Genomic DNA, 12,077 nt, shown 5'->3' on the forward strand with positions numbered 1-12,077 from the left:
ATCACGTCTCTGCTATCGGAAGGGTCTCAGGATTGGATTGGGAAGGAGTTGGATATCCCTTCTCATGCTATAGGAAGGGTCTCAGGATTGGAATGGGAAGGAGTTGGATATCCCATCTCATGTTATAGGAAGAGTCTCTGGTTTGGTATTAGAATCAATTGAGATATCACATTGCATGCTGTAGGAAGGGTCTAAGGATTGGAATGGGATGGACTTGGATATCACATCTCATGTTATAGGTAGGCTCTCAGGTTTGGTATAAGCATTGAGATATCACATCTCATGCTATAGGAAGGGTCTCAGGTTTGGAAGGGGAAAGAGTTGGATATCACATCTCAAGCTATAGGAAGGGTCTCAGGTTTGGTATTAGAGGCATTGAGATATCACATCTCATGCTATCAGAAGGGTCTCAGGAATGGAATGGGAAGGAGTTGGATATCACATCTCATGCTAAAGGGAGGGTCTCAGGTTTGGAAGGGGAAGGATTTGGATATCACATCTCATGTTATAGGAAGGATCTCAGGTTTGGTATTAGAAGCATTGAGATATCACATCTCATGCTATAGGAAGGGTCTCAGGATTGGAATGGGACGCAGTTGGATATCACATCTCATGCTATAGGAAGGGTCTCAGGTTTGGTATAAGCATTGAGATATCACATCTCTGCTATCGGAAGCGGCTCAGGATTGGAATGGGAAGGAGTTGGATATCCCATCTCATGTTATAGGAAGAGTCTCTGGTTTGGTATTAGAATCATTGAGATATCACATCGCATGCTGTAGGAAGGGTCTAGGGATTGGAATGGGATGGACTTGGATATCACATCTCATGTTATAGGTAGGCTCTCAGGTTTGGTATAAGCATTGAGATATCACATCTCATGCTATAGGAAGGGTCTCAGGATTGGATTGGGAAGGAATTGGATATCACATCTCATGCTATAGGAAGGGTCTCAGATTTGGTATAAGCATTGAGATAATCACATCTCATGCTAAAGGAAGGGTCTCAGGATTGGAATGGGAAGGAGTTGTATATGACATCTTAGGCCATAGGAAGGTTCTCAGGTTTGGTATGAGCATTGAGATATCACATCTCTGCTATCGGAAAGGTCAAAGGATTGGAATGGGAAGGAGTTGGATATCCCATCTCATGTTATAGGAAGGGTCTCAGGTTTGGTATTAGAAGCATAGAGATATCACATCTCATGCTATAGGAAGGGTCTCAGGATTGGAATGGGAAGGACTTGGATGTCACATCTCATGCTATAGGGAGGGTCTCAAGTTTGATATTAGAAGCATTGAGATAACAAATCTCATGATATCGGAAGGGTCTCAGGATTGGAATGGGAAGGAGTTGGATATCACATCTCATGATAAAGGAAGGGTCTAAGGTTTGGAAGGGGAAGGATTTGGATATCACATCTCATGTTATGGGACGGGTCTCAGGTTTGGTATTAGAAGCATTGAGATATCAAGTCTCATGGTATAAGAAGGGTCTCAGAATTGGAATGGGAAGGAGTTGGATATCACACCTCAAGCTATAGGAAGGGTCTCAGGATTGGAATGGGAAGGAGTTTGATATCACATCTCATGCCATAGTATGGGTCTCAGGTTTGGTAGAAGCATTGGGATATCACATCTCATGCTATCGGAAGGGTATCAGTATTGGATTTGGAAGAAGTTGGATATCCCATCTCATGCTATAGGAAGGGTCTCAGGTTGGAATGGGAAGGAGTTGGATATCACATTTCATGTTATAGGAAGGGTCTCAGGATTGGAATGGGAAGGACTTGGATATCATATCTCATGCTATAGGACGGGTCTCAGGTTTGTTATTAGAATCATTGAGATATCATATTGCATGCTGTAGGAAGGGTCTAAGGATTGGAATGGGAAGGACCTGGATATCACATCTCATGCTATAGAACGGCTCTCAGGTTTGGAAAGGGAAGGAGTTGGATATCACATCTCATGTTATAGGATGGATCTCAGGTTTGGTATTAGAAGTATTGAGATATCACATCTCATGTTATCGGAAGGATCTCAGGTTTGGTATTAGAAGTATTGAGATATCACATCTCATGCTATAGGAAGGGTCTCAGGATTGGAATGGGAAGGAGTTGGATATCACATCTCATGCTAAAGGAAGGGTCTCAGGTTTGGTAGAAGCATTGAGATATCACATCTCATGCTATAGGAAGGGTCTCAGGATTGGAATGGGAAGGACTTAGATATCACATATCATGCTATAGGGAGGGTCTCAGTTTTGATATTAGAAGCATTGAGATATCACATCTCATGCTATCGGAATTGTCTCAGGATTGGAATGGGAAGGAGCTGGATATCACATCTCATGCTAAAGGAAGGGTCTCAGGTTTGGAACGGGAAGGAGTTGGATATCACATCTCATGTTATAGGAAGGATCTCAGGTTTGGTATAAGCATTGAGATATCAGATCTCTGCTATCGGAAGGGTCTCAGGATTGGAATGGGAAGGAGTTGGATATTCCCATCTCATGTTATAGGAAGGGTCTCAGGTTTGGTATTAGAAGCATTGAGATATCACATCTCATGCTATAGAAAGGGTCTCAGGATTGGAATGGGAAGGACTTGGATATCACATCTCATGCTATAGGGAGGGTCTCAAGTTTGATATTAGAAGCTTTGAGATATCACATCTCATGATATCGGAAGGGTCTCAGGATTGGAATGGGAAGGAGTTGGATATCACATCTCATGATAAAGGAAGGGTCTAAGGTTTGGAAGGGGAAGGATTTGGATATCACATCTCATGTTATATTACGGGTCTCAGGTTTGGTATTAGAAGCATTGAGATATCAAGTCTCATAGTATAGGAAGGGTCTCAGAATTGGAATGGGAAGGAGTTGGATATCACATCTCAAGCTATAGGAAGGGTCTCAGGATTGGAATGGGAAGGACTTGGATATCACATCTCATGCTATAGGAAGGCTCTCAGGTTTGGAAGGGGAAAGAGTTGGATATCACATTTCATGTTAGAGGTAGGATCTCAGGTTTGGTATTAGAGGCATTGAGATATCACATCTCATGCTATCAGAAGTGTCTCAGGAATGGAATGGGAAGGAGTTGGATATCACATCTCATGCTAAAGGGAGGGTCTCAGGTTTGGAAGGGGAAGGATTTGGATATCACATCTCATGTTATAGGAAGGATCTCAGGTTTGGTATTAGAAGCATTGAGATATCACATCTCATGCTATCAGAAGGGTCTCAGGATTGGAATAGGAAGGAGTTGGATATCACATCTCATGCTAAAGGGAGGGCCTCAGGTTTGGAAGGGGAAGGATTTGGATATCACATCTCATGTTATCGGAAGGATCTCACATTTGGTATTGAAGTATTGAGATATATCTCATGCTATAGGAAGGGTCTCAGGATTGGATTGGGAAGGAGTTGGATATCCCTTCTCATGCTATAGGAAGGGTCTCAGGATTTGAATGGCAAGGAGTTGGATATCACATCTCATGCCATAGGAAGGGTCTCAGGTTTGGTATAAGCATTGAGATATCACATCTCTGCTATCGGAAGGGTCTCAGGATTGGATTGGGAAGGAGTTGGATATCCCTTCTCATGCTATAGGAAGTGTCTCAGGTTGGAATGGGAAGGAGTTGGATATCACATCTCATGTTATAGGAAGGGTCTCAGGATTGGAATGGGAAGGATTTGGATATCACATCTCTTGCTATAGGAAGGTTCTCAGGATTGGAATGGGTAGGAGCTGGATATTACTTTCTTGCTATAGGAAGGGTCTCATGTTTGGAATGGGAAGGAGTTGGATATCACATATGCTATAGTTAGTGTCTCAGGTTTGGAACGGGAAGGAGTTGGATATCACATCTCATGTTATAGGAAGGGTCTCAGGTTTGGTGTAAGCATTGAGATATCACATCTCTGCTATCGGATGCGGCTCAGGATTGGAATGGGAAGGAGTTGGATATCCCATCTCATGTTATAGGAAGAGTCTCTGGTTTGGTATTAGAATCAATTGAGATATCACATTGCATGCTGTAGGAAGGGTCTAAGGATTGGAATGGGATGGACTTGGATATCACATCTCATGTTATAGGTAGGCTCTCAGGTTTGGTATAAGCATTGAGATATCACATCTCATGCTATAGGAAGGGTCTCAGGTTTGGAAGGGGAAAGAGTTGGATATCACATCTCAAGCTATAGGAAGGGTCTCAGGTTTGGTATTAGAGGCATTGAGATATCACATCTCATGCTATCAGAAGGGTCTCAGGAATGGAATGGGAAGGAGTTGGATATCACATCTCATGCTAAAGGGAGGGTCTCAGGTTTGGAAGGGGAAGGATTTGGATATCACATCTCATGTTATAGGAAGGATCTCAGGTTTGGTATTAGAAGCATTGAGATATCACATCTCATGCTATAGGAAGGGTCTCAGGATTGGAATGGGACGCAGTTGGATATCACATCTCATGCTATAGGAAGGGTCTCAGGTTTGGTATAAGCATTGAGATATCACATCTCTGCTATCGGAAGCGGCTCAGGATTGGAATGGGAAGGAGTTGGATATCCCATCTCATGTTATAGGAAGAGTCTCTGGTTTGGTATTAAAATCATTGAGATATCACATCGCATGCTGTAGGAAGGGTCTAGGGATTGGAATGGGATGGACTTGGATATCACATCTCATGTTATAGGTAGGCTCTCAGGTTTGGTATAAGCATTGAGATATCACATCTCATGCTATAGGAAGGGTCTCAGGATTGGATTGGGAAGGAATTGGATATCACATCTCATGCTATAGGAAGGGTCTCAGATTTGGTATAAGCATTGAGATAATCACATCTCATGCTAAAGGAAGGGTCTCAGGATTGGAATGGGAAGGAGTTGTATATGACATCTCAGGCCATAGGAAGGTTCTCAGGTTTGGTATGAGCATTGAGATATCACATCTCTGCTATCGGAAAGGTCAAAGGATTGGAATGGGAAGGAGTTGGATATCCCATCTCATGTTATAGGAAGGGTCTCAGGTTTGGTATTAGAAGCATAGAGATATCACATCTCATGCTATAGGAAGGGTCTCAGGATTGGAATGGGAAGGACTTGGATGTCACATCTCATGCTATAGGGAGGGTCTCAAGTTTGATATTAGAAGCATTGAGATAACAAATCTCATGATATCGGAAGGGTCTCAGGATTGGAATGGGAAGGAGTTGGATATCACATCTCATGATAAAGGAAGGGTCTAAGGTTTGGAAGGGGAAGGATTTGGATATCACATCTCATGTTATGGGACGGGTCTCAGGTTTGGTATTAGAAGCATTGAGATATCAAGTCTCATGGTATAAGAAGGGTCTCAGAATTGGAATGGGAAGGAGTTGGATATCACACCTCAAGCTATAGGAAGGGTCTCAGGATTGGAATGGGAAGGAGTTTGATATCACATCTCATGCCATAGTATGGGTCTCAGGTTTGGTAGAAGCATTGGGATATCACATCTCATGCTATCGGAAGGGTATCAGTATTGGATTTGGAAGAAGTTGGATATCCCATCTCATGCTATAGGAAGGGTCTCAGGTTGGAATGGGAAGGAGTTGGATATCACATTTCATGTTATAGGAAGGGTCTCAGGATTGGAATGGGAAGGACTTGGATATCATATCTCATGCTATAGGACGGGTCTCAGGTTTGTTATTAGAATCATTGAGATATCATATTGCATGCTGTAGGAAGGGTCTAAGGATTGGAATGGGAAGGACCTGGATATCACATCTCATGCTATAGAACGGCTCTCAGGTTTGGAAAGGGAAGGAGTTGGATATCACATCTCATGTTATAGGATGGATCTCAGGTTTGGTATTAGAAGTATTGAGATATCACATCTCATGTTATCGGAAGGATCTCAGGTTTGGTATTAGAAGTATTGAGATATCACATCTCATGCTATAGGAAGGGTCTCAGGATTGGAATGGGAAGGAGTTGGATATCACATCTCATGCTAAAGGAAGGGTCTCAGGTTTGGTAGAAGCATTGAGATATCACATCTCATGCTATAGGACGTGTCTCAGGATTGGAATGGAAGGAGTTGGATATCACATCTCATGTTATAGGAAGGATCTCAGGTTTGGTATTAGAAGCATTGAGACATCACATCTCATGCTATAGGAAGGGTCTCAGGGTTGGAATGGGAAGGAGTTGGATATCACATCTCATCCAATAGGAAGGGTCTCAGGTTTGGAATGGGAAGGAATTGGATATCACATCTCATGTTATAGGAAGGATCTCAGGTTTGGTATTAGAAGCATTGAGATATCAAATCTCATGCTATAGGAAGGGTCTCAGGATTGGAATGTGAAGGATTTGGATATCACATCTCATGCTAAAGGAAGGGTCTCAGGTTTGGTAGAAGCATTGAGATATCACGTCTCTGCTATCGGAAGGGTCTCAGGATTGGATTGGGAAGGAGTTGGATATCCCTTTTCATGCTATAGGAAGGGTCTCAGGATTTGAATGGCAAGGAGTTGGATATCACATCTCATGCCATAGGAAGGGTCTCAGGTTTGGTATAAGCATTGAGATATCACATCTCTGCTATCGGAAGGGTCTCAGGATTGGATTGGGAAGGAGTTGGATATCCCTTCTCATGCTATAGGAAGTGTCTCAGGTTGGAATGGGAAGGAGTTGGATATCACATCTCATGTTATAGAAAGGGTCTCAGGATTGGAATGGGAAGGAATTGGATATCACATCTCATGCTATAGGAAGGGTCTCAGATTTGGTATAAGCATTGAGATATCACACCTCATGCTAAAGGAAGGGTCTCAGGATTGGAATGGGAAGGAGTTGTATATGACATCTCAGGCCATAGGAAGGTTCTCAGGTTTGGTATAAGCATTGAGATATCACATCTCTGCTATCGGAAAGGTCTCAGGATTGGAATGGGAAGGAGTTGGATATCCCATCTCATGTTATAGGAAGGGTCTCAGGTTTGGTATTAGAAGCATAGAGATATCACATCTCATGCTATAGGAAGGGTCTCAGGATTGGAATGGGAAGGACTTGGATGTCACATCTCATGCTATAGGGAGGGTCTCAAGTTTGATATTAGAAGCATTGAGATAACAAATCTCATGATATCGGAAGGGTCTCAGGATTGGAATGGGAAGGAGTTGGATATCACATCTCATGATAAAGGAAGGGTCTAAGGTTTGGAAGGGGAAGGATTTGGATATCACATCTCATGTTATAGGACGGGTCTCAGGTTTGGTATTAGAAGCATTGAGATATCAAGTCTCATGGTATAAGAAGGGTCTCAGAATTGGAATGGGAAGGAGTTGGATATCACACCTCAAGCTATAGGAAGGGTCTCAGGATTGGAATGGGAAGGAGTTTGATATCACATCTCATGCCATAGTATGGGTCTCAGGTTTGGTAGAAGCATTGGGATATCACATCTCATGCTATCGGAAGGGTATCAGTATTGGATTTGGAAGAAGTTGGATATCCCATCTCATGCTATAGGAAGGGTCTCAGGTTGGAATGGGAAGGAGTTGGATATCACATTTCATGTTATAGGAAGGGTCTCAGGATTGGAATGGGAAGGACTTGGATATCATATCTCATGCTATAGGACGGGTCTCAGGTTTGTTATTAGAATCATTGAGATATCATATTGCATGCTGTAGGAAGGGTCTAAGGATTGGAATGGGAAGGACCTGGATATCACATCTCATGCTATAGATAGGCTCTTAGGTTTGGAAAGGGAAGGAGTTGGATATCACATTTCATGTTAGAGGAAGGATCTCAGGTTTGGTATTAGAAGCATTGAGATATCACATCTCATGCTATAGGAAGGGTCTCAGGATTGGAATGGGAAGTAGTTGGATATCACATCTCATGCTATAGGAAGGGTCTCAGGTTTGGTATAAGCATTGAGATATCACATCTCATGCTATAGGACCGGTCTCAGGATTGGAATGGAAGGAGTTGGATATCACATCTCATGTTATAGGAAGGATCTCAGGTTTGGTATTAGAAGCATTGAGACATCACATCTCATGCTATAGAAAGGGTCTCAGGGTTGGAATGGGAAGGAGTTGGATATCACAACTCATCCAATAGGAAGGGTCTCAGGTTTGGAATGGGAAGGAATTGGATATCACATCTCATGTTATAGGAAGGATCTCAGGTTTGGTATTAGAAGCATTGAGATATCACATCTCATGCTATAGGAAGGGTCTCAGGATTGGAATGTGAAGGATTTGGATATCACATCTCATGCTAAAGGAAGGGTCTCAGGTTTGGTAGAAGCATTGAGATATCACGTCTCTGCTATCGGAAGGGTCTCAGGATTGGATTGGGAAGGAGTTGGATATCCCTTCTCATGCTATAGGAAGGGTCTCAGGATTTGAATGGCAAGGAGTTGGATATCACATCTCATGCCATACGAAGGGTCTCAGGTTTGGTATAAGCATTGAGATATCACATCTCTGCTATCGGAAGGGTCTCAGGATTGGAATGGGAAGGAGTTGGATATTCCCATCTCATGTTATAGGAAGGGTCTCAGGTTTGGTATTAGAAGCATTGAGATATCACATCTCATGCTATAGAAAGGGTCTCAGGATTGGAATGGGAAGGACTTGGATATCACATCTCATGCTATAGGGAGGGTCTCAAGTTTGATATTAGAAGCTTTGAGATATCACATCTCATGATATCGGAAGGGTCTCAGGATTGGAATGGGAAGGTGTTGGATATCACATCTCATGATAAAGGAAGGGTCTAAGGTTTGGAAGGGGAAGGATTTGGATATCACATCTCATGTTATATTACGGGTCTCAGGTTTGGTATTAGAAGCATTGAGATATCAAGTCTCAGAGTATAGGAAGGGTCTCAGAATTGGCATGGGAAGGAGTTGGATATCACATCTCAAGCTATAGGAAGGGTCTCAGGATTGGAATGCGAAGGACTTGGATATCACATCTCATGCTATAGAAAGGCTCTCAGGTTTGGAAGGGGAAAGAGTTGGATATCACATTTCATGTTAGAGGTAGGATCTCAGGTTTGGTATTAGAGGCATTGAGATATCACATCTCATGCTATCAGAAGGGTCTCAGGAATGGAATGGGAAGGAGTTGGATATCACATCTCATGCTAAAGGGACGGTCTCAGGTTTGGAAGGGGAAGGATTTGGATATCACATCTCATGTTATAGGAAGGATCTCAGGTTTGGTATTAGAAGCATTGAGATATCACATCTCATGCTATCGGAAGGATCTCAGGTTTGGTATTAGAAGCATTGAGATATCACATCTCATGCTATCAGAAGGGTCTCAGGATTGGAATGGGAAGGAGTTGGATATCACATCTCATGCTAAAGGGAGGGTCTCAGGTTTGGAAGGGGAAGGATTTGGATATCACATCTCATGTTATCGGAAGGATCTCACGTTTGGTATTAGAAGTATTGAGATATCATATCTCATGCTATAGGAAGGGTCTCAGGATTGGAATGGGAAGGAGTTGGATAGCACATCTCATGCTATGGGAAGGGTCTCAGGTTTGGTATAAGCAGTGAGATATCACATCTCATGCTATAGGAAGTGTCTCAGGATTGGAATGGGAAGGAGTTGGATATCACATCTCTTGTTATAGGAAGGATCTCAGGTTTGGTATAAGCATTGAGATATCACATTTCTGCTATCGGAAGGGTCTCAGGATTGGAATGGGAAGGAGTTGGATATTCCCATCTCATGTTATAGGAAGGGTCTCAGGTTTGGTATTAGAAGCATTGAGATATCACATCTCATGCTATAGGAAGGGTCTCAGGATTGGAATGGGAAGGACTTGGATATCACATCTCATGCTATAGGGAGGGTCTCAAGTTTGATATTAGAAGCTTTGAGATATCACATCTCATGATATCGGAAGGGTCTCAGGATTAGAATGGGAAGGAGTTGGATATCACATCTCATGATAAAGGAAGGGTCTAAGGTTTGGAAGGGGAAGGATTTGGATATCACATCTCATGTTATATTACGGGTCTCACGTTTGGTATTAGAAGCATTGAGATATCAAGTCTCATAGTATAGGAAGGGTCTCAGAATTGGAATGGGAAGGAGTTGGATATCACATCTCAAGCTATAGGAAGTGTCTCAGGATTGGAATGGGAAGGACTTGGATATCACATCTCATGCTATAGGAAGGCTCTCAGGTTTGGAAGGGGAAAGAGTTGGATATCACATTTCATGTTAGAGGTAGGATCTCAGGTTTGGTATTAGAGGCATTGAGATATCACATCTCATGCTATCAGAAGGGTCTCAGGAATGGAATGGGAAGGAGTTGGATATCACATCTCATGCTAAAGGGAGGGTCTCAGGTTTGGAAGGGGAAGGATTTGGATATCACATCTCATTTTATCGGAAGGATCTCACATTTGGTATTAGAAGTATTGAGATATCAAGTCTCATAGTATAGGAAGGGTCTCAGAATTGGAATGGGAAGGAGTTGGATATCACATCTCAAGCTATAGGAAGTGTCTCAGGATTGGAATGGGAAGGACTTGGATATCACATCTCATGCTATAGAAAGGCTCTCAGGTTTGGAAGGGGAAAGAGTTGGATATCACATTTCATGTTAGAGGTAGGATCTCAGGTTTGGTATTAGAGGCATTGAGATATCACATCTCATGCTATCAGAAGGGTCTCAGGATTGGAATGGGAAGGAGTTGGATATCACATCTCATGCTATAGGGAGGGTCTCAGGATTGGAATGGGAAGGACTTAGATATCACATATCATGCTATAGGGAGGGTCTCAGTTTTGATATTAGAAGCATTGAGATATCACATCTCATGCTATCGGAAGTGTCTCAGGATTGGAATGGGAAGGAGCTGGATATCACATCTCATGCTAAAGGAAGGGTCTCAGGTTTGGAACGGGAAGGATTTGGATATCACATCTCATGTTATAGGAAGGGTCTCAGGTTTGGTATAAACATTCAGATATCACATCTCTGCTATCGGAAGTGTCTCAGGATTGGAATGGGAAGGAGTTGGATATCCCATCTCATGTTATAGGACGGGTCTCAGGTTTGTTATTAGAATCATTGAGATATCATATTGCATGCTGTAGGAAGGGTCTAAGGGTTGGAATGTGAAGGACTTGGATATCACATCTCATGCTATAGATAGGCTCTTAGGTTTGGAAAGGGAAGGAGTTGGATATCACATTTCATGTTAGAGGAAGGATCTCAGGTTTGATATTAGAAGCATTGAGATATCACATCTCATGCTATCGGAATTGTCTCAGGATTGGAATGGGAAGGAGCTGGATATCACATCTCATGCTAAAGGAAGGGTCTCAGGTTTGGAACGGGAAGTAGTTGGATATCACTTCTCATGTTATAGGAAGGGTCTCAGGTTTGGTATAAACATTGAGATATCACATCTCTGCTATCGGAAGTGTCTCAGGATTGGAATGGGAAGGAGTTGGATATCCCATCTCATGTTATAGGACGGGTCTCAGGTTTGTTATTAGAATCATTGAGATATCATATTGCATGCTGTAGGAAGGGTCTAAGGGTTGGAATGTGAAGGACTTGGATATCACATCTCATGCTATAGATAGGCTCTTAGGTTTGGAAAGGGAAGGAGTTGGATATCACATTTCATGTTAGAGGAAGGATCTCAGGTTTGGTATTAGAAGCATTGAGATATCACATCGCATGCTGTAGGAAGGTTCTCAGGTTTGGTATTCGAAGCATTGAGACATCACATCTCATGCTATAGGAAGGGTCTCAGGATTGGAATGGGAAGGAGTTGGATATCACATCTCATGTTATAGGAAGGATCTCAGGTTTGGTATTAGAAGCATTGAGACATCACATCTCATGCTATAGGAAGGGTCTCAGGATTGGAATGGAAGGAGTTGGATATCACATCTCATGTTATAGGAAGGATCTCAGGTTTGGTATTAGAAGCATTGAGACATCACATCTCATGCTATAGGAAGGGTCTCAGGATTGGAATGGGAAGGAGTTGGATATCACATCTCATACTATAGGAAGGGTCTCAGGTT

Source organism: Ambystoma mexicanum, chromosome 12, assembly GCF_040938575.1.
Source record: "Ambystoma mexicanum isolate Mex_15411 chromosome 12, UKY_AmexF1_1, whole genome shotgun sequence".
Classification (NCBI taxonomy): domain Eukaryota; kingdom Metazoa; phylum Chordata; class Amphibia; order Caudata; family Ambystomatidae; genus Ambystoma; species Ambystoma mexicanum.